Here is a 22,418-nt window from a genome sequence, read left to right on the forward strand (position 1 = left end):
TATATCATGTATATGGTTTAGAAGACTCAATATTAGAAAGAAGCTCATTGTTGCAAAATTTTCTGATTCAACTCAATCTTAACAAAAAATCTAACAAGTAGACTCTAAAGCACATATGGAGAAAAGGGAACAAGAAGTCAAAATATTCTTTAAAAATAGAAAACATAATTTCTTCCAGACATCAGGCATTATTATAAATCTGAACTAATTAAGACAGTGTAGATTGGGACATATATACATTTTTAAAAATATGTTGAATAGAGCAGTAGACAGAATATTTTTCAATAAATAGTACTGGGGCCATTGAATATTCATATATATATGTATGTATATGAAAATAAAATCTGACTCATTTCTTCCATCTGCACAAAATTCTAAATAAATTATATGTCTAAGTTCAGAACTAAATTGTATATTATAACATGTGAAAAAAGCCTTTTTGATTTGTACATATAATATACAAAAACCACAACAAATGAAATAATTAAAAACTAATATTAATATTAAAAATGTAATCAAAAGACCAAAAAGAAAGTAAAAATGAATATCATCCTTTGAAAATATATGCAGCTTAACTAAAATATTGTTAATAAAATATATAGGTATCTAAATATATGAGGAAAATATTAAACTACAAACTCAGCAAGAGATCTTATCAGTCACTTTTAAAATAAGAATATTCCAAACTCTAATACGAAAAAGTTCTTAGCATTATTACTTATAAGGAAAATTAAAATTAAAAAAAATGCTGTGAACCTACTCTGATCACTGAAATTCCAAAGATTTAAAATAAAATGAATTCATAAGGATATGGATCAATGGAACTTTTGGTGAAAGAGTAAATTAAATTGGCACAACTGTTTTGTAAAAATCTCTACTGCAGTTCAGAAGTATCTACTGAAATTGAACACGTGTATTCAGACATGTATTGGCATTTACCCCAAGAAATATGGATAAGAAATTTCTGCACAACTTAACTGTAGTAGCTAAATCCTGGAAACAACATGAATGTCAATCAATACTATAATGTAAAAGTAAATTAAGATATATTCATAAAGTGGAATTCTATTTAGTAATAAAAATAGTGGACTCCTTTGAGCTATTTAAAAGATAAATCTTACAGATGTAACGCAATCAGTGAAGCTAGACACAAAGAAACAAACATTACTCTTTCCTTGATGCACAGTTTATCAACAAGCAAACCTAAACTATAATTTTAGGTGTAAATACATAGGTGAGAAAACACTGAAGAAAAGCTCATTAATTACACTGAAGGAGAAGTGAGATTGGCAAGAGGTATGTGGAATGCTTTGAGTTCCTAATAATGTTTTATTTCTTCTTCCATGTGGTAATTACATGTGTTTAATTGATAATAAATACAGTAAGCTGTACTTTCTTTCACCATAAAAAAGTGAAAATTCAATTGCACTTAAAACAGAGAGAGAGAATGAAAGTGAGACACTTGAAATAGTGAGTATGAAAAACAGTATTAAAGAAATACTCAGTTCACTAAAGAAAAAAGAGACATGGTTATTGTAGAGGTAATGAAACTAAAGCTTTTTGGGTTTTGTTTGTTTCTCAAAATTATGGGAGGCATTACAACATGGATATACAAGAGATAATGTATTAGTAGATAAGACTTTCTTAAAAATTTATAAACAGAATGATTAGTTAAAATTATGGACAAGAAAGTTTACCAATTTATATAATAGAGTAGAAAGCCATAGACAAATATTTAATATTACTATAGTAAAAAAGATCAAGAACAATATTGAATGTCAAATGTATTTTTAACATCCCAGATTTGCTGAAAGAAAAATAATATATATAGTGTATGTACTGGAGGAAAAGCATATATTTTGAGAAGAAACAAGCATTCTGATATAGTTATTTATAGTAAAATACTGTTAAGTACTCCAGAAGAATACCTGATAAAATTCATCTAAAACTTTAAAACATACTTTTTTTTTTAAGACATAGAAATTCTACTTCTAGGTATTTAAAAACAACAGTAATTTCCTTCTCTACAATAATTATAGACAACATTTTATTACAACATTGTTAACAACTGCTGAAATATAAAATAAACTTCTAAGGGAAATTGACCAAAATTATTATATTTATGGATACATGAAAAGTCACCTGACACAGCTGGTTGTAAGAAAGAATTCTCAGTGTTATCCTATTTTGAGGAGAGAGAGGACTTCATATACTTTTTGGTTATCCACCTATCTTCCCACATATTTTCATGAAGAATTAAACATAATAATGATAATGGAACACATTCATGTACTGCTTAATGCAGGTCAAACACAGTTTGGAAATCTTAACATTTATGATCTTATTTAACCTTTACAAGTGTTCTATGATAAAGATATTATTCCAATATCATCTGTGTCTTTTCAGATTCAAAAATGTATGACACAAAAGGTTAATTAACTTGCCCCAAACAATCCCTAAGTGTTCAAGATTGAATTTTAATTCAGGCATTTGCTTTAGCATTTATGATCTTAAGGACTACACTGAACCATCACCGCAAAGTATTATATGAAAACAATCAGGAAACAAACCATAATCTCAGTAGTTCATTTTTTCTCATCCTGTCAGCTGTGAAATTTCCTGTGGTGCCTCTGCTCTGGAGAACTGTCCTCTGCTGAATGGAGCTGCGGCACCAGGGAAGTTCCACTCCCAACAGCAGCCGTCAGTCAATGCCTGCCAGACCTGTGGTTACAAAGGCTGGATCAGACCTTTAGAGGCATAACCTTGTGATGCAACTGATGCTCCAGGAGAGTCCCTCTGTGGGTAAGGCCAAGGCTAGGCTTTACCTGAAACCGAATCCTTGCCCAGTTCTCTCCTACTTTCCTGTTCTGCCTTACTTCTTCCCTTGTATGCATTTAGTGAAAAGTCCTCTCGCAGCAAATCATACACACTTGGGGCCTTGCCTCAGGCTCTGCTTTTATAGAACCTGGCCTAAAACATTTAACCTTCTCACGCCACATATCCAAAATGCAGATACATGGAAAACTGAGACACTAATGAAAATAAATGAAGTTGATTGCAGGTAATGAATTGTAGAATTGAGGACCTCTTAGAGAGGCAGCAGTTACAGGTGAATGCAGCCAGGTGTGAACTCAGCATCCAGGCTCAATTTTCCCAGATGTCTATATTTTAAAAGATTCAGAAGATATTTAATTTAGGTGAAACATGATGATTAAATTTGACAAACCATGTAATTAAAAAGGTATATTATGTGAGATAAAATATTTACAAGCTAACATGGCATGAAGGCTCCACTATTAAATTTCTGTATTTCCTTTTTACAATTGGAAAATAAATTGTAAAGTCCACGTAATATTTTAAATGTATGGTCTTATCTGAGTAGGCTGGATTTTTATCTAGCAACTAATGTTTATTGAATCCCCTAAGGATTTTATAACTACTCACTTATTGGATCATTAGAACATATGATTAATAATACTTATTAGTTATTAAAATAATCATCATTTAGGCAAGAGAACTGAAAGTAGATAAATTAACTAACTTTACTCTCTGTGTGACAATGGGCAACTGGTTGATCAGAATGTCAAAGATTATGTTCTAAACACCACGCTACATTGCCTCTGATCAACAAAGCTGATGTTTGTTTTGTTCCACTATGAAATGAAATAAAGTGTATGAAAGAAAGTATCAACTAGACAAGTTCCCTAAAGAATGGTGAACTGCTCTAGGACAGATTATATATTCACAAGATTAATCGGTTCTTCATAGGACTACCTAACCAACTTTACTGACTGTTAGATTGAACTGACCAATTTAAATAGTTGATTTGTCTTTGCAAAAATACATCTTTGAAGAACAATCACAAAGTCCAGATTTAAGGGGAGAGATCAAAGAATATTAGAGCCAGATTTCAAAACTGACCTATATACACAGACATACGCATACACACAATTTCCAAACTGAGTCTTCTGTTTTGTTCACTTATGCTTAAATTTTCTGTTTTGTTCACTTATGCTTAAATTTTTTCCATCAAGAATCATTTTAAAGTTTATTATTAACATGAGAGTTTCATATTTTTGAACACCTGTAATGTATTTAATAACAATAACTTGTTGATAATGAAAAGATTTACCAGAGATCATTAGGCTTGGGCAAACAAGCTAGCTGAGCAAACTTTGAGGAATTAATGACAGGTCGTGTGTCTAATTAGAAAAGAAAAATAAGATATAAAGTCTGCTGAGAAATGTAAAATGACCCATTAAATATGCATTTGCAAAGAAGGAGAAACCACTGAAGTATTAAAATAAAGAGAGAGCAGCAGTTCCCAAGTATGGTCCATGAACCGGTAGCATGGACATCAATTGAGAACTTGTTAGAAATTCAAACACTTATATCCTATCCCAAACCTATGGAAATTTAATCTGAGAGTGAGGTCCAGAAATTTATTTTAATGAGTCTTGCAGGTGACTCTAATCTACTCAAGAGTTTAAAAATCACTGATATACAGAATAGAGATTTTTGTGCATAGAATTCAGAATGCCACTCAACAAATCTTGCAGGTTAAACAGGCTCCTCTTTGTTGTTTATTTTTTGTTTATCTTAAATTATATCTTAACAGAGTTCATCAGAATTAAGAATAATTGTCTCTGCTAAGCAATCTCAAAAGAATGATGCATAAATCAAAAGGCAACTATTAATTTCCTAAAATATAGATGATTGATATGTAATCCAAAGTTTTATTATGAGAATAGAAAACACTGCAGGTATTTTATTAAAATGGAATTTATAAAAAAAAATGTGTTGCCCTCAAAACCACTGCAAAGGGATGGGGAACAGATATCATGAGGACCAACAGGAAATCCAGTGGTGTAGAAGTCATGGGAAGCTACCTCCAGTGGTCCAGCTGCCTGCATCACATAAGGTGATTGATCATATCTGTCCTGGAAGCCTCTGTAAACATCATTTCTTCCATCTGCCCAAGCAGTGAGTCATTTCTACAGGTATGGAATAAGAGCTTATGCTTTTCTTCCAATTTGTACACCTAAAATACGTGCTTATAATTTGGAATCCTGCAGTCAAGGGAATCTGGGACATGTAGTTGCTAGGTTTCCAGCCCTTGCTGCACACCAAGATATTTGATAGGCAATGGTAATTTTTAATACAAAAAGAAAACATCCCACACAATCTGTCCCTTTGAATGGTCAACTTTCAACTACACCCTTCTATACAAATTAAAGTACAGAAACAACAACAACCAAAACATGTTTCTACACTGTATGCTGTAAATATTGTACAAATGAACAGATGGTCACCCTTTTCCCCAACAGGAAAGGCACAAAACCCGTCAATCGCTGGAGCCATCTCTGGGTGCTCTACAGAATCCTGTCTTCCAAATATACACCCCTTACCTGATAGCAGTTTCATTTCTTCTTGATCATGATAATAAAGATCAATTACCACAGTCACTTGTGATGTTTCAGTGGCATATGTTTCAGAACCCGAAATGGCCAGATGGCATGAAGAAATCAAAATGGAAAGGAGATAGTATCAAACTCTACTTTTGTGGAACCATTGCTGTGTTCCACAATAGAAGCACTTCACCTTGGAGAAACAATACCTCTAAATCACAAGAGGGTAAGATTGAGGAAATAAGAATTAAGGATAACTGAGAATGTAATTAAGGTCGTAGTGAGAGTGTATTCTGCCCTCTATCTCTTGGTTCTTATATTTGAGTTCTGGTTTGCAATAAAGCACTATATTTTAGATGCAGATTTCAAGTGCATGGTATGCTTTTATAGATCAGTACCTAAACATGTAAGCTATTATTACCTAGATGACAGTGTAACTGATATTTCAATATCCTATTACAAATCTTTCTAAATGTTATGTATGTAGTAAGACCACAACCTTCCTTGAGGTGGTGCTCATTGCCTCTTTTGTTATACAATTATTGACTTGTCAAAAAAAATGTTGTGTGAGGTAGCAGGGCAGTGAACAAGATAATAACTAAATCCACATATGACAATTTGGACAGAAGCATCAGAAGCAAGGGAGGTAAATTGATATTAAGATTAATTCACTTATCTAATAAAGAAAAATACTTTCTTTGTTAATTTGGGGGAGGAAAAAACCCCAATGTAATCCATTAGCTACCAGGTAGCTAGCGTGTTCTCTTATGGAAAAGTAGCATATTGGGAACTCAGACTGGTCCCTACCATTAACAGAAGTGGTACTCAGAAATCCGTCATGGCAGATTATGACAATGAACAAGTACAGTATGGCTGAGAAAGCAACCTGACAATCATATAAAGAACTAGCTACATGGTACCCTTCAATATCAAGATGCTCCACTATGATAGTGAAATTTGTTATACATTCAAATAGGACACAAAATATGCTTGAAATACCTATTTTGCTATCAATATAAACCTGTCACAGATCTCCAAGTCCACAAGTCCATGATCATACACCGAACTACTACTTACTGTGTAGAAATCAATGTATGTTTTATCCTTGGTCATATTATCTACTAAGGAAGGTAAGCAGCAAGATCCACTTTTGAGATTCTAATCATTGGGAGGATATTTTCCCCAATTTTCTTACATAATCATGTAAGTATAGGGTTATAATGCAGGACAGACCTCGTCAACTAGTACCAGAATCTTCTAAAAACCAAGACTGAGTTGTGCTTCTGTGTTTTCTCAGACAAAATTTCTTTGGAAATCACTATGAGATCAGAAGAGAGAATCGATGGAGAGATCTTAATACATCATAAAGTCATAGTTAAGAACTGTAAATTTGTGAATCAGAAATGAAGAGAAGTTTATTCCTCATGGAAATAGCAGTAGACAGAATATCAGCATTTTTTAAACCTGCTTCTCAAGTCCAAATTCCCATAGGGCAATGGTAAAGCAGATCCGATGCTTACCAGCACCCACAAGGAGCAGCATTACAGGAGAGAAACACTGAGCTTAGGGAACCTGAATCTTTTACCATGGGCACTAAACGTGTCCTCCTTTTGCTCTTGAGGAATATATTATATTTTTTATATTAGATATTAAACTACTTGCCTTTTGCTGTGGAGAGAGTAACTGAAGTACATGTGAAACAATTTATATCAAAAATATAAAAAAAAACCCTTATGATTCAGTAATAAGTAGACAGCTCAAATATAGACAAATGTTTTGAATAGACATATCACTAAATATGCAGAAATATAAGCACATAAAAGTATGCTCATTATCTTTCATCTTCAGGAAAATCCCAGTTAAATTTCAGTAAGATTCCACTACACCCAACTGCAGTGCTCCACAAACTTTTTGGCACCAGGGACCAGTTTCGTAGAAGACAGTTTTTCCACAGGGCGGGGGAATGGTTCAGGTGGTAATGCGAGTGATGGGGAGCAGCAGATGAAGTTTCTCTCGCCCACCCACCTCCTGCTGTGAGGCCCGGTTCCTAACGGGCCGTGGACCAGGACCAATCCGCAGACTAGGTGATGGGGACCTGCCCAACAGGATGTATAAAATTTGAAAGACTGAAAATACCTATTTTTTTGTAAGGATATGGAACAATGTTTTTTCTCATACGTGGCTGGTGGAATTGCAAAAATATATAACGATTTTGAAAAGACATGAGAGTTTCTTATGAATATATTTTTAATATACAAATCACCAATGTCACTCTCTGATATTTGTTATTCCTTACTTATTTAGTGCCTTTACCCTGTTACTGGAATGTAAGCAGTGTAATAAATCTTGAAATAAATCTCTAAATCAGAATTTCCCAATTTTGACTGATTAATATCTGGTTGTTTAACTATATATTTATAGTTCTAATAATACAATTAAACTATATTATTAACTGTACATTATATATGACATATAATTTATATATATGTCATATATAATTTAATATGTGTAGATAATATGTATTATTAAGTATATAATAAACTATCTGGATTTTAAAAAAAATACCTACACCATTTATTACCACACACATACATACACACACACACACATACATACACACACACACACACACACACACACCGCAATGTGTAAGTCTTACTCAAAACAAATTAAATCAGAACTTCTGGGAGTGGGCCTGGGCATCAGTGCAACAGATGAAACAAAACATAGGATATCAGGACTATGTCAGCCACCTCACAAGAGTCAGGATTCCCATTTGTTTAAAGGTTTGAAAGAACAATTAAATAGCAATACAAAATCTGTGAAGCATATTTTTCAAGTAAATCTTAAAATCATTAATACCAAATGTCACAATGCCAAAATCAGAAAGGATCTCTATCAATAAAATATTAGGAACATTCCAAATAAAGGAAGCCAGTATATTATAATCGGGTTTGAAATCTAGCTCCATCACTGACCAGCTGTGTGTCCTTAAAGTAAATTACAAATTTCCATTCTTCATATAAAAAATTACCTCCAAAGAATGTTCTGAGAATTGTCATATAATAAACATAAATTAAAAGCATACTTGACATTTAGACAGTTTTTAATATTAATATCTATTTTCCTAAAAAATTAAACTGTCAGATAATTCTCCAGCAAAGATCGGTTTATTCAGGATCAGAAGAGATTCGCAATTTGGGGTGTGCCAACATGGCGAACCACATGGAAGTCCCGGCTCAACAGAGAAGGAGAGGTCTTCTATAGAGGGGGAGAGGAAAGTGGGAGGGCTAGAGTAAACAAACATGTCTTTTGATTGGCTGAGTCCCTGCCAGGAAGGAAAGGGAGTCTTTCTCCTTTCTGCTGGGTTCTGCTATTGCTGCAAGGTGTGATAGCTCCTCCTTCTGGTTTCCCAAATCTATTTAATTGAGGTTTCTGCTTATTAAATTTTACAAACCTATTATTTGTATTAGTGGAATATTTCTAGTACTTTATTATCTTTCTTCCAATATCAAGATAGAGTATGATGTGATGAATCCACTATTATGAGGATTATTTTACTTTCAATTCTATTTCTTCCAGGGGATATATTTTCCAAGAGTAATTCAATTGATTTTGCCTTAATATTTTCTTTTTTTTAATTAATTAATTTATTTATTGCTGCACCACACAGCTTGCGAGATCTTAGTTCTCCTATCAGGTTTTGAACCCAGGCCCTGGGCATTGAAAGTGCAGAGTCCTAACCGCTGAACAACCAGGGAATTCCCAATTTTTTGAATACAATGATAACAGAGCCTGAGAGAGTAATGAGGCCCTCTAGCCAGCTGAGAGAATTAAGTAGGAGCTAACTTATGAATGAAGGTACTAATTATTAACATGTATTAACAAAATCAAGGTAACCAAGTGTTGTCCTGATGTTACAAAATGAAAATGTTAGTTTCAGCCTTTTTCCCGATTGTATGTTGTATTTAGAGAATTTTTATTTCACAATTGTTTCCAGCTGTATGACAGAGGCCTGAATTACATCTTCTATATGCGATTTCCAGGTGTAAGGCTAAATACTTTCTGAAATGTGAGAGAAAGAGAGAGAGAGAGAGTGTGTGTGTGTGTCTGTGTGTGTCCCCAAATCAGTTATTATATCACTACAGTCAATTATACCCAGCAATTGCACTTAACTGTAGATGAAAATATATTAGATTTTTAATTTAAAAGCTATAGGCAAAACAACTATCCAATTCTTATTAGAATCATGGACCTGATGATGTTTCTTTCAATATTGTGTTTTTCTTGTTTTGGTACATTAAGCTGTTCATTCATGTGGTTAAAACAATAAGAAAAAAAATCATTGTAATGGGTAACATGTTTTTCAGACAACACATATTACCAATACTCCTTTGCCACTACTGAAATTTAGATTATCAGCAGCAATTAAATTTGCAAGTTGATTTTTGCAGTCCAATTTAAAATGATCCTTGGTAATATGTAAGTGGGAAACTACACTTTACTTCTTATAAACTCTATATCAGATGATGATTGCACAAGTCACCAATTTCCAAAAGTTGGTATTGTTATATATTGTATCCCCTTCTTTTTTTATGTCCAATGTCCAATCTTTCCCCAAAGCACAAAATTCTTATAATTTTCCCTCATTACGATCCATCACCCCCTCTACACCACCACTGCTATACAGAGATCGAATCTTCATTATTTCTTATCTGGATTCCTCCAGTATATTGCTAACTCTTTTCTCATCATTAGTTTTAGCGCTTTCAATTTATCTCACCGACCCAGCTGACAAAATTATCTTCATAAAATAGGTCGCTTTTTTATTTTAATATGTTTTATAACCATAGTGTCACATGCAAGGATTTACACTATTTCCCTTCTTAGCTATGTATCTCCAAAAATATCCTTGCTTCATGATAACTGCTCTTTTTGTGGCCTCTGCCATAATTAACCATGGTCCTTGATATCATGGACAATACATGGAATGTCACTAACTTGTTACAAATAAGGTTATTTAAGCACTTGCACTAGAATCTTCAATATTCCTTATTATATGTTTGCAGGAGCTTTCTATTCAGAAGCAACGGGAAACTCACATTTATACAGCATCTCTAAGAATAAAAGAATCCATGCTGCCTGCTTCTAGCCATCTTCTTTAAGTCAACTTCTACCACCTGATACAAGTAGGTGCTAATTCTTAGGTCAAAAATCTTTTCCTATGACTCCTTCCAAAGCTTCCTTATGAGATCAGGGCTAAATCCAGCACAGACCTTTAGGTCTTGGTTTGGCTAGTCTGAAAAGATGAAAATTCACTATAAAGATCCGGTCAGAAGTATCATGTATTCAAAACAAACATTAGTTAGGAGACCATTGTAATGTTCTAGGTAAGAGGTAATATGGTTATGGTGTTAACAATGGGAAGGAAAAGTTTTGGATAGAAATTATAAATATTATAAGTTTTAACCAAAATAAATGGATTACGCTAAATACAGCATGTGAGCACAAGAGAATAGTCAAGGCTGACTCAAGATTTTTGGCCTAAAGCACACATAAAATGAGGGAACATTGTGGGAACAACCTAGTTTTTGGAAAAAGTGAAAATCAAGATTTAGGTTTTGGTTAATCCAATTTGCAGATGCTAACCAGGATTCCAAGAGCAGAATTTCAGATTATAGATATGTATGTCAACATAGAAGAGAAGTATGAGATTGTGTGTTTACATTTGGCTACTGAAATAAATCCCAAATCTGTGTCTTCCAATATTTTATGTCTTAAACCACAGTTCAGTACATGTTGCATGACTCTCCAAGAAACGGCACTGTGTTCTTGTCTCCTGTCATTCTGCGACGCTACCATCTTAGACACATGACCTATGCAGCCTTCACAGAAGGGGAGATGGAAGAGAATAGCATGTAGGGATCTCTATGCCCAGGACTGAAAGCCATCCCTTGGTACCTGCAGCAGTAACTCTAGAACCTCCCCGCATCTAAAATCCTCAGATGTTTAAGTCCACTGTCAGTTCTCTGTACTTGCCATTCCACATCTACAGATACAACCAACCTCGCATAGCAATGTACGCATATATTGAAAAAAATCAACTTCAAAGTGGACCCACACAGTTCAAGCCCGTGTTGTTCAACTCTGCTTCTTCCTACACAATACTGACCAGAATGCAATCATCTGGCACTAAATTCACTGCACAGAAAAGCTAAGAAAGATTTTTATCCTTTCTGATCATGAATAGCAAGTAACCAATAAATACTTGGAAATCTCTGACACACTGGTTATGAGGAGTTAATAAAGGATCTCTTTAAGATTACACTTCATTGTAGTTTGATGGATCTTATTTACTCTCTGGGGAGAGATTTCTTTTAGTACAGGTGAGTTTGTGGGCAGAGTTATCTTGTGCTGTAGAACAGAATTAGACACATCTCATGCCATAAGAGGCCTTGGAAAGGTAATTTGGAAAATATATCTTGTGCCACAATGAAGTGGTAATGGAACAGGAATATCTTGTACCACAAGATGGCTTTGAACACAGTCATCTTGTTATAAATGGTTGTATTCCCCTAACTGGGAGAATCAATTGTTTCAAATGTTGCTCACAAGCTAAGTAAGATGACTTCTGAGATACGACAACTGGATTCAACATTTAGAGGATAATAGCTGCTTGAGAGGAATGGTGGTGACAAAAGCCTGTTTAGTGCAGATTCAAAAAAGAAAGAATAGAAATATTATAGCTGTAAAAATGAGCAGAGAAATGAGTTATATTTGAAGGAGATACAGGATCACTGGAAGGATTTGCTTTTTCTTCTTTTATGCACTGGCTTGAACATTCACAGGACTGATTTAATAAAGATGACACAATCATGAAAAAGTACAAAGGAACAACTGCATATGTAATATGACCAAATAATCAAACATACATTGGATCCAGTACACAAGAGCATCTCTCCTTACACAGGCCAATAGATGGTTCATGATTCAATCAAGTGGGCAGAAGACAGCTAAGAATTTTGGTACTTTTGTGTGTTTAAGCATGGCTCCATTTTTATCCAAAAACTTCTGGAATTGAAATACTACAGGGTTAGAGTACTGGAAAGCCATGAGTACAGTCTGGAGTTTGGGACACTTGGACACTCTGGAAGGTGCTATTATTGGTAATGACAAGATCTAGGATTTCACCATGACATAATGGCTGGGTAGACAAGAGGAAAATATATTTGGAGATAAATTCAAGGATTTGAGAATGCATAATCTCTGAAACTGTAGCACATGTAGATTTCTTTGCTTCTATTTTGCTTAGAGTGAACTTCCTACCAGAAGATTCCCAAGCCCCTTATAAACATAAGCCAAAATGATCGACATGGACCCTTAAAGCATAAACATCACCCTAGATATTGCAAAATCTTGCTTAATAACTTCAAAGAAAATTACTCTCCTGTTCTATCTTATAACAAGATGGAGAATCCAAATTTAGCTAATGTTTTCTGTCAATTTATCATTGGTAATTAAATTAGAATTAAATGTAAAAATTAATTCATTATTTTTGTCCTCAAGGCATGAACATCTATCAATCAAAAAGACAAAAAAAAAAGGCAATAAAAATTTTCTAAGACAAAAGTTTTAAACTGAATAGGGTTAAAGGCTAATGACATGTAAGTATATCATGATAAAACAGAACTTAATATAAAGTGAAATTTTGTTTTGGGGGAATATTAACTTCACCTCAAAACTCACATTTCATTAAACTACTAAACTCAATTTTTTTTCTCATCTTGTAAATGCATATATACAGGTGTTTTAGTTTATAACAAACAAAAATTCAATGTCATATTTTAAACACATTTAATAAAGAAGTACACTTAAATTTTAAACAATACCAACTTATGAATTAATAAGTGTAATAATTAAAACATTGCTCAGGAAATAATATTAAGACGTGCAAATAAAAGTCCAAAGTTTTGCATATAATTTAGTCTTTTCAAAAATGCTCTCTAAAATGTAACAGGAGAGAGGAAGGGAGTGAAAGGCATTGAAAGAGAGAGCAAAAGAGAAATTAAAAGAAAAATATCCAGGATTAATTTTTTTTGGTTCCAAGAGATATGATGTTACAGTACAATATACATTTACAATTGAAGGAACAAAATCTCGAGTTCACTACTTTCTTGCTACTCTTCTTTCTGGAGTTGCGCCAAATGTCATTATTAAAGTGGCTATTTACATATAGTGCCATAACATGGGGAGCTTAAAGGTTAAAGTCAGTAGTAGAAAGAACTTCATTAAAAAGGCCACATTTTAGAAGGTCTTTTTACAAATAATGTTAAATGAGGAATTAAGGCAATGACCCAAATAATTAAAGTAAAACAAACCCTCTGCATCTGAGAGAAAAATAGAACTTCAAAGCTTAAATCATCACAAATTACTGTCTACATTCATCACATTAATGGGGTAATTGCTCAGCATGCACTTTAAAGAGGCTACATATCTTCAACTGAAGTCATTTCTATATGCAGACATTGATTCACTGCTTTTTGTTTTATTCCTTCCAAAGTCTCAGTGATTGATTTCTTTTAATACAATGAGCTAATTTTGATATTAAGACAGGACAAAAATTGTATAGTCTATACTAAGTAATGTTTATTTTTATTTTTTGAAATCCACACATTATAAGGGTCAATATTAAACTTGTATTGCGGCAAAGGTAGATTATGTAATAAATTTGATCTTTTCAGGTTACCTAAATTATGTAAATTGGAAGCACATGATCCTTACAACTCTGCATACCTATTATCTCCTAAAGTCCTTTATTTTTTAATTAATTTTTATTGGAGTATAGTTGATTTACAGTGTTGTGTTAGTTTCTGCTGTACAGTTAAGTGAATCAGTTATACACATACATATATCCACTCTTTTTTAGATTCTTTTCCCATGTAGGTCATTACAAAGTAGTGAGTAGAGTTCCCTGTGCTATAAGTAGGTTCTTATCAGTTATCAATTTTATATATAGTAGTGTGTATATGTCAATCTCAATCTCCCAATATATCCCTTCTCCCCCTCTCCCCTTTGGTAACCATTAGTTTGTCTTCTACAACTGTGACTCTATTTCTGTTCTGCAAGTAAGTTCACTTGTACCATTTTATTTAGATTCCACATATAAGTGCTATGTATCATATGATATTTGTCTCTGTCTGACTTACCTCACTCAGTATGACAATCTCTAGGTCCATTAGTGTCACTGCAAATGGCATTAGTCCTTTTTTATGGCTGAGTAATATTCCATCATATATATGTACCACATTCTTCTTTATCTGTTCTTCTGTTGATGGACATTTAGGCTGCTTCCATATCCTGGCTGTTATAAATAGTCCTGGGCATATATCTGGAGAAAACCATAATTTGAAAAGACACATGCACCCCAATATTCACTGTAGCAGTAAGTCCTTTTAAAATAAACACTGTCAGACCTCATTATCTCATGCACGCCACAACCATCAAAGGGCCCTGACAATTGATATGCACTGTAGCTCGGACATCTTTCTGCTTCAACTGTATCTCTTCCTGCCTCCCTTCTTCTTTCCACTCTCCCTTCATCTCTTCCTCCTTCTCTTTCTCTGTGGTTCTTTCTTTCTTTCTTTCTTTGCCATTAAGAATAATGGAAAATGGAAAATAGTAAAGAAAATTAGAAATGTTTACTAAAAATGTCATACCATCTTGGAATTTTTTAAGCCCAAACTAACCTACACAAATATACAAATTTTAAAAATTCAAATTTTAAATAAAATGGAGTTTTAAAGCAAAAATTAAAAACAATATATAAGAGGAATTCTGCAAGAACAAAACCATTCTAGAAGGAAACAAATGAAAAATGTTTTTAGTTATGTGAGTGTAACTTTTATCTGGGTGTGAGGCAGAGGTGCAGATAGGAACAAGAATGGCACACCTAGAATGTGTACTGAAAATGTATTGAAACAGTCTCAGGAGAGACTGTTATACTTGTGAAGCTAATTGAACATGTCTGGGAGATAAACTCTCCAAGGAAACCTGGGCAACTGATAGTCACATTTCTTTTAAGGTACACACAGTGGCACTGAGAGAAAAGGCATAAATAAAGTTTAGGACTGAGATAGCCAAAAATATCCCCTGTGCCAGACATGGTGAATTAAAGAACATTTTAAGTCATAGAAATGCAAGGTACTGTAATTGTAGTTTTGCCAACATGATTAATACTAGCCTTATGTAAGGGGTTTTAGTGATCTGTAATGAAGTCAGATGATTAAGTTAGGAAACAAGGGAGACAGGACAAGTCAAATTCAAGTACAGTTTATAATTCCCGCATCTTCAAATACTTACTAAGTGACCCTCTGGGGAGGCTTATATGACTTTTAAGTCAAATCCCATTTCAGACTAAAGGAACACACAATTCACCTGCTGTTCTAGATAAAAGATATCAACTGGATATTGCAGGTAAGGGAACCCAGAGGAACACAAGAGAGATGAAGACTTAAAGTTTCAGGGTCAGTATCCTTTATGTCTAAAATTATATTAATTTTGAATATGAGTTTGAGAGGGTACCTACATTTACTGTCAAAAGATGGGGGAAAACTTGCGAGAAGTAAAATAGCACTTGTGTTAGAGCATCTCAGAGACACATCTACATGTGATAAGTGTATAAACAAAAGTTTCTGAGTTGGAAGTGAATTACTGGAAATCACATGAGATTTGCCTAATTTTCTTGGTAATATTGCATCCAGTCACAGATTTTTTACCGGAGAAAATTAAATCCTCATGACTTGGCAAGAAATGATAGCATCTGTACAGCTCAGAGGGAAGACTACTGATTTTTTTTTTCACTTATTATGTGCTATTTGGTCCCACCCACCTACAGACTTCTATATCCCTATTATATATTATTTCTGTAGCTCATTATCGGCAGAAGTAAATATGGAACTGTCACACTGATGGGTGGTTCAGGGTTCACACCACAGGACAACTCCCTCTAGTTCAGGGAAGACTTAAGAGATATATAAAAGACAGAGCCCTGGTCTTGACCCCAGTCATTGTCATAGATCTATGGAATGTGGTCTGGAGCTCCTGATTTATGTGAGGTTGTTGGATTTAGGGAAGTTTCAGGAATTCCTTCTTGCTTTCATTTGCCATCTTTTATAGCCCCAAACTTGAATATCTCCAGCCTTAATTATGGAAATTATACACTTCCTGAAATAAAGTTTGTAACACTAGATGTTTGAAGATCATGCAAACATATTAATATTACAGCAATAGACAAAGTACTCCAAATGATGAAAAGATACTAATTTTGATACGGGATGGCAGTTTACCAAATGGGTAGGTAACATGCCAGTTATGTAGCCAGAATTAAAGTATCTTGTAGGATTTCTGTTTCATGTGTGTCCCAAAATTCACAGACTTAATCAATGGATACATTTGAACTCTTGAGAAAATTTCTTTTTTAGACATCTTCAGGGTTATTCATATTCACCCTATATAGAGTAAAATCCGGGGCTGGGGGCTGGTAAACAGGCAGAGTTATTTGCCCAAAATACTGAGTCATGAAAACACTCATCACTTGATAACACCTGTTAAAACTTACTGCTGAATAACTGGAGTATGTCAAGGAACAAAGCAAACAAACCTCCTGCTCTCTTGTGGCTCAGGGTTTAGTGGCTTGTTTGCATGTGATAAAAGGAGGAATAAACCAGTGTATTTAGCTACTTACTTAATTCAAATAATGATCGTAGCCTGACTAATCCAAGGGAATTATAAGATCTGCAAGGTTTATTTGTTTGTTTTTCAATTGCTGTGTGGCACACATGCAGAAAGTAACAAAAATCTTAAGTGTATGGTTTGATGTTTGATATATACCCATGTAATTCCCCCTTGCATCAAAACATATAACATTTTAAGCAGAAACCTATCTCATGACCACTCTGTGGTGCTGTCAATTCCCCTGGTGAGGATAATGACTATGTTTATTTCTATCACCCGTGATTAGTTATGCCTGATTTGGGATTTTTTACTTTTTTCATTCCGTGTTGTATCTGTGAGATTCATCAATGTTTTACATGTAGCTATTTTTGCTAAGCCTTTAGTCTCCCTGCTACTTCTTTCTGATGTAATTCTTGGTGTCTCATCTAGCATCTGAGTAGTTGACAGGTAAGCAAATATTTAAAGGAAGGGGAGCTGGCCTAATTTGAGGTTAATTTCATCAAAGTTTTCTCCTCTCCATGATTCTATCCTCTAGATGCAGCTGCTTTGTCTCATGAACTCATATGTCAGTTTCCTCATCCCATTTCTCTTCTACATCTCAAGTTTATCCCTTTTCTGGATTGCTTCCCTCATTATATAGACACACACAGATGTCTTTTACAATGAAATGTATCACAGCCACATGTGCATGCATGCATGCTCTCATGACAAACATCTCTTCCTTCACATTCCTCTCCAGCTATATATCCATTTCCTTACTTCTTTCACCCAAATCTCTAGTTTATTATCTTCTTTCTCTTCTTATTCCACTTTATTCCATACCATTTCACTCAAATTACTTTTACCAAGATCACTAATGATCCTTATATTGCTGAATTTTTTGGTTGCTAGTCTGAAAACATCTTTATCAGCTAGTCAGCATCATTTGATGCAATTTTTAATTTTCTCTATACAAAAAGTTCCTTCTTTCAGCTTTGATATCACAATGACATTGTATGTACTTTTGAGATTTTTTTATCTACTGGGTGGACCACTGACTATAAAGGATAATGAGTAAAAGGAGAGACCCATGTTAGGTGACTATTTCAGCAATCCATAAGTGACTTAAACTTGGACTTAGTTGCAAAGAAGGATAGAGAGAGAAACACACACAATCAGGGCATATTTTCTAATTAGAATAGAAATTAAAGACACTATAGGCTTGTGAGAGAAAGGAAATAATTTCTAAAAATGGTTTTATTTTAGATATGATAATTGGCTGAGTGCGGGTACAGTTACCCAAAATGAACATTTGCAAAGAGAGGTCAGGGAAAGATTAAAATTTCTCATTTAAGTATATCAAGTAGTGTATAGGATACACAAGTTTCACAGAGTTTGAGATATAAATCTGAAGTTCTTGGAATATAACACAAGGCTTAGGGAAGGACCTTTGGAAAGAAAATAGCAAAAAAAAAAAAAGGGGGGGGAGGGAGGATTGAGCCCTCCCTTTTCTCAATATTTACAAATAGATCTCAGAAGATTAAACAGTTATTCAGTTCCTCCAGATTCCAGACATCCTTCTCCAAATATGATATACCATCTTCAAGTACTGAGTTACCTGTGGACTGGAGTATTAAAACTTCACTCCTTTTCACTCCTTGTCAGCTCTTTACCTAGGCAGATCATTTAAAAACTTAGGAAGTAACTCAAGGTCTTGTCCAGCTTTGTAGGTCAACAGAGCTACTTTATTTCAATAAACAGAATCCCAAACTCTCACAGAGCTCCAGAGGGCCTCGAGCAGAGCCTTATCTATCAGGTACATTCTCCAATGCCACCTTGCCTTGGCTACCACTGTTCCCTTGTGTTGAAGCTGATAGAAAAATGGCTGGAGAGACAAGACCTTAGTCAAATGATGAAGCCCAGCAACACACTTAAATTGGTGACTGGTCTGTACGCTTTACTTCTCTATATAATCTACTGAAGACAAAACTTTGCCCATAACTACACTTGTACCTATTAGTCTGCCATCCCATTTTGTGCAGCAGGATTAGTAGGAAATTATGTAGTCATGATTCTCATATCTCCTACAACTAGAGGTGTAAGAAGAGCTATGAGAAATGAAGATATTGAATTCTCTCTCTCTTGAATAAAATAAAATGGCTATAAGACAAAGAAAGCATCTGGAACAAGCTTGGGACACAGGACAAACATTCAGTGATGAAGATGAAGTATATTTTCCTAGCTGGAAGAGATGGGAGTGAAAGATAAAATTTAAAAACAAGACATTTTATATCAACCTGAGGAAAGAGAAACATGGATTACAGACCTGAGTTTGCTGTGTTGGTGAAAGGAGTAAACACTTTTACATTGCTAAATATTTTGATCAACTGTAAGAACTTAATTTCTAACTCACATCTGTAAGGCAAGGCTTCCACCAACTCTCTTATCCCCTATAGCTTTCCGAGGTGCCACAATACAAATGTATAAAGTATGAAGTGCAAATATGAAAACACAAGCTCTTTCTGGATATAAAGATTAGTTTACAGATTACAAGACCTATCATACTTTATTCTCTACATTCTGTGACCATGCCACTCAAATCTTCACAGAGTGGGTCTTTTTCTGCAGGATTATATACGCATGAGCCAACTACAATATTTAATATCTGCCTTCCAACGGATAAGGTACCAGATAAAGAGACTGTTCATAAAAAGCTTGCCGAGTATGATCTACACGGAGGATGCTGGACCAGTTTAGCCAAATACCATTACTGGAGAAATAACCTTTATAGCACGTGGAAGTGAGTGACTACATTTATCACTGGATATGAGGAACACCAAAGTAAACCTAACAGGAAATTTGAAGGAAAAAAAGCCTTCTAGTAAGGAAATTCATGGTTCTTATACCTTTAAAGTTCATTTTGGAAGTTAAAAGGAAAAAGTATAACAAAAATATTTAATGTTGTTTATATACAGTATCTTTTTACATTACTTTTTATTACATGCACTAAGCAGTAGGATTAAGGCTTTAAATCAACATTTTCTGCTTTTACTACTTTAAGATTAGATATTCAGATATGAATATAACTCAAACTTAAAAAAAAAAAACCCTCAAATAATGTGAACAAGAATTCTAATTACAAACTTAGCAGAAAACTAAATTAACATCAGTGTTACCTTGAAAATGAGAAATTGAGGCTAACTAGTAGCAGTTACCTCTTGGTATTGTGGCTAATGGTATCAGGGCAAAACTATATTACTTTAACAATATACTTAAGATTATTATCAGGCTCTAATTTTATAAAGGTAGAAAACATGTAGACAGTATCTACTGAGCTCAGTGTTCATTATTCTACCTTAACTTCTTTCCTTCTGATTTAGAATTCTTGTATTTGCAAATGTATTAAATTTTTATTTTAATGCATGTTGATTCAGACAAATATTATATTACATTAGGTATGTTATATATATAGGTATTACATAAGGTATTATATAATATACATATAGTTTATAAGGATAATATTGATATATATTATTATAAGGGTTTATATTACATTGTAAGGGTATTATATTCCATATGGAATAGTATTAAGAGTTGTAACATATGCTTAGCTTTCATGGCAAAGTAGTGCTTAATGTGTTTAGAAATAAACACTGTAAAGGAAGACAAGGGAAGGTACAATTTTGGTGTCTTGGAAACAAGTATAATAAAATATTTCAAGATCAATGAGCTATCTTCTGTATCAAATAGTGGTGGGAAGTTGACTAATACTGTATCAGAAAGGAGGCCACAGGGACTTGTCAACATGGAAGCAATCGGTGATCAGGAAATAATGTTGATGACAAGGGACAAATGAATATCAAAGTACAGTAGCTTGAGAAGAGAATGAGTTTGAAAAAAAAATGAGACTACTGAAAACTCTTTAAAGAAGTTTGAGGACTGGTGAGGAAACAGTTATATTTAATTATTTGGCATTTTGAAAAATGAAGGCATAATGACAGACAGTTCTGGAGTAATATAACTTGAAAATGGGGAAGTACATTTATTATTAAAGCAGAATATTAAGATAGACCGAGAATGAAGACTTTTAGGGTACATCTACCTGTATAAGGAAAGTGAAAAATATTTTGTAGGACTTTTGTGTCTCTGCAGGGACAAGAAATTGGCTCTTTTTTTTAATCTGACCTGTACTATGTGACTCTTTAGAAGAGATGCCTATCGTAGCTAAAATAAGCCTTATGATTAATTTATTCATTGATAGGCTTTTGGGAGCAACATCAGAATTGATTCTTACAACACAACAGTGATTCCAACAAGGAAATGTCTCCAAATAGTGTACAATTCTCTGACACTCCATAATTCTTCCTGCCCCATCCCAACCCCTAGAAGTTAGCCACAGTTCTGGAAGACAATAGGCTCAGATGATAATCCCATTAAGATTATAAAAGAAAAAAGAGGGGAAAAAAATCAGACAAATCAGTAATCAATCTGTCAGTCAGTCAGGATAAGTTTGGGCTTCCAGTTAAGGTTCCTATTTCATCTATTTTCTTTTTCTATTACTTAGCAGCAATGATAGTCCAGAATATTTGTATCTCATCTTGCCTTGACTAGGTATTCTCTTTCTGAGATGAATTTTTCATTGAAGTTGACTTCTGAATGCAAGTGGTTTACACTCACATTTTCCTAAGGTTTTTTTTTGGCTGTTGGATGTATTTAGGATTTGTTTTCTTTACAGTGATGGAATTTGATTCAAAATTTAATCTTGTGGCCCTGAAATAGATGAAGGCAAACCTGCCTACTGTGGTTAATATTGCCTGCATGGCATCAAGCCTCTCCATGCAAAATTATAGGCCAGCAACATTCTATATTGAATGTAGGAGTAAAATAACAAGATATGATGTGGTCATGCTTCATCATCTGTTCATAAATGTCCCTTTTGGATTTGGAGGCAAGGGGGGGCTGATTAAGGATAGAATCACATTTGAAAAATCTAATGTTACAGATGTCTGTTTTTAATCTATCTGTATCAATTATTGGCTTGATTAGTGATTTTCCCATTTCATTGTTACAAGTGTTAACTAAATCTCACTGCATTTCTAGATTTTCATATTTTGAAGTTATGTCTCAATAGATTTTTTTGTTTGATTTTTGTTTTTTTTCCTTTAACCATAGAAATTCTTCTTACTTAAGGGCAAAAAAAAAAAAAAAAAAACCCATCATGCTCAGGAATGAGCTGATTATTTGTCATAATTCTGAACAACTAGAAATGTAGAAATGATAATTTAAATAGTGTTTCAA

General features: G+C 34.0%; 1 pseudogene; it reads left to right on the forward strand.

The window, feature by feature from the left end:
- Positions 1–19,950, forward strand: part of LOC130829879 (protein downstream neighbor of Son-like) — a 43,462-nt pseudogene extending 23,512 nt beyond the window's left edge.
- The last annotated feature ends 2,468 nt before the right edge of the window (positions 19,951–22,418 follow it).

This window comes from Hippopotamus amphibius, chromosome 10, assembly GCF_030028045.1.
Source record: "Hippopotamus amphibius kiboko isolate mHipAmp2 chromosome 10, mHipAmp2.hap2, whole genome shotgun sequence".
In the NCBI taxonomy this organism is placed as follows: domain Eukaryota; kingdom Metazoa; phylum Chordata; class Mammalia; order Artiodactyla; family Hippopotamidae; genus Hippopotamus; species Hippopotamus amphibius.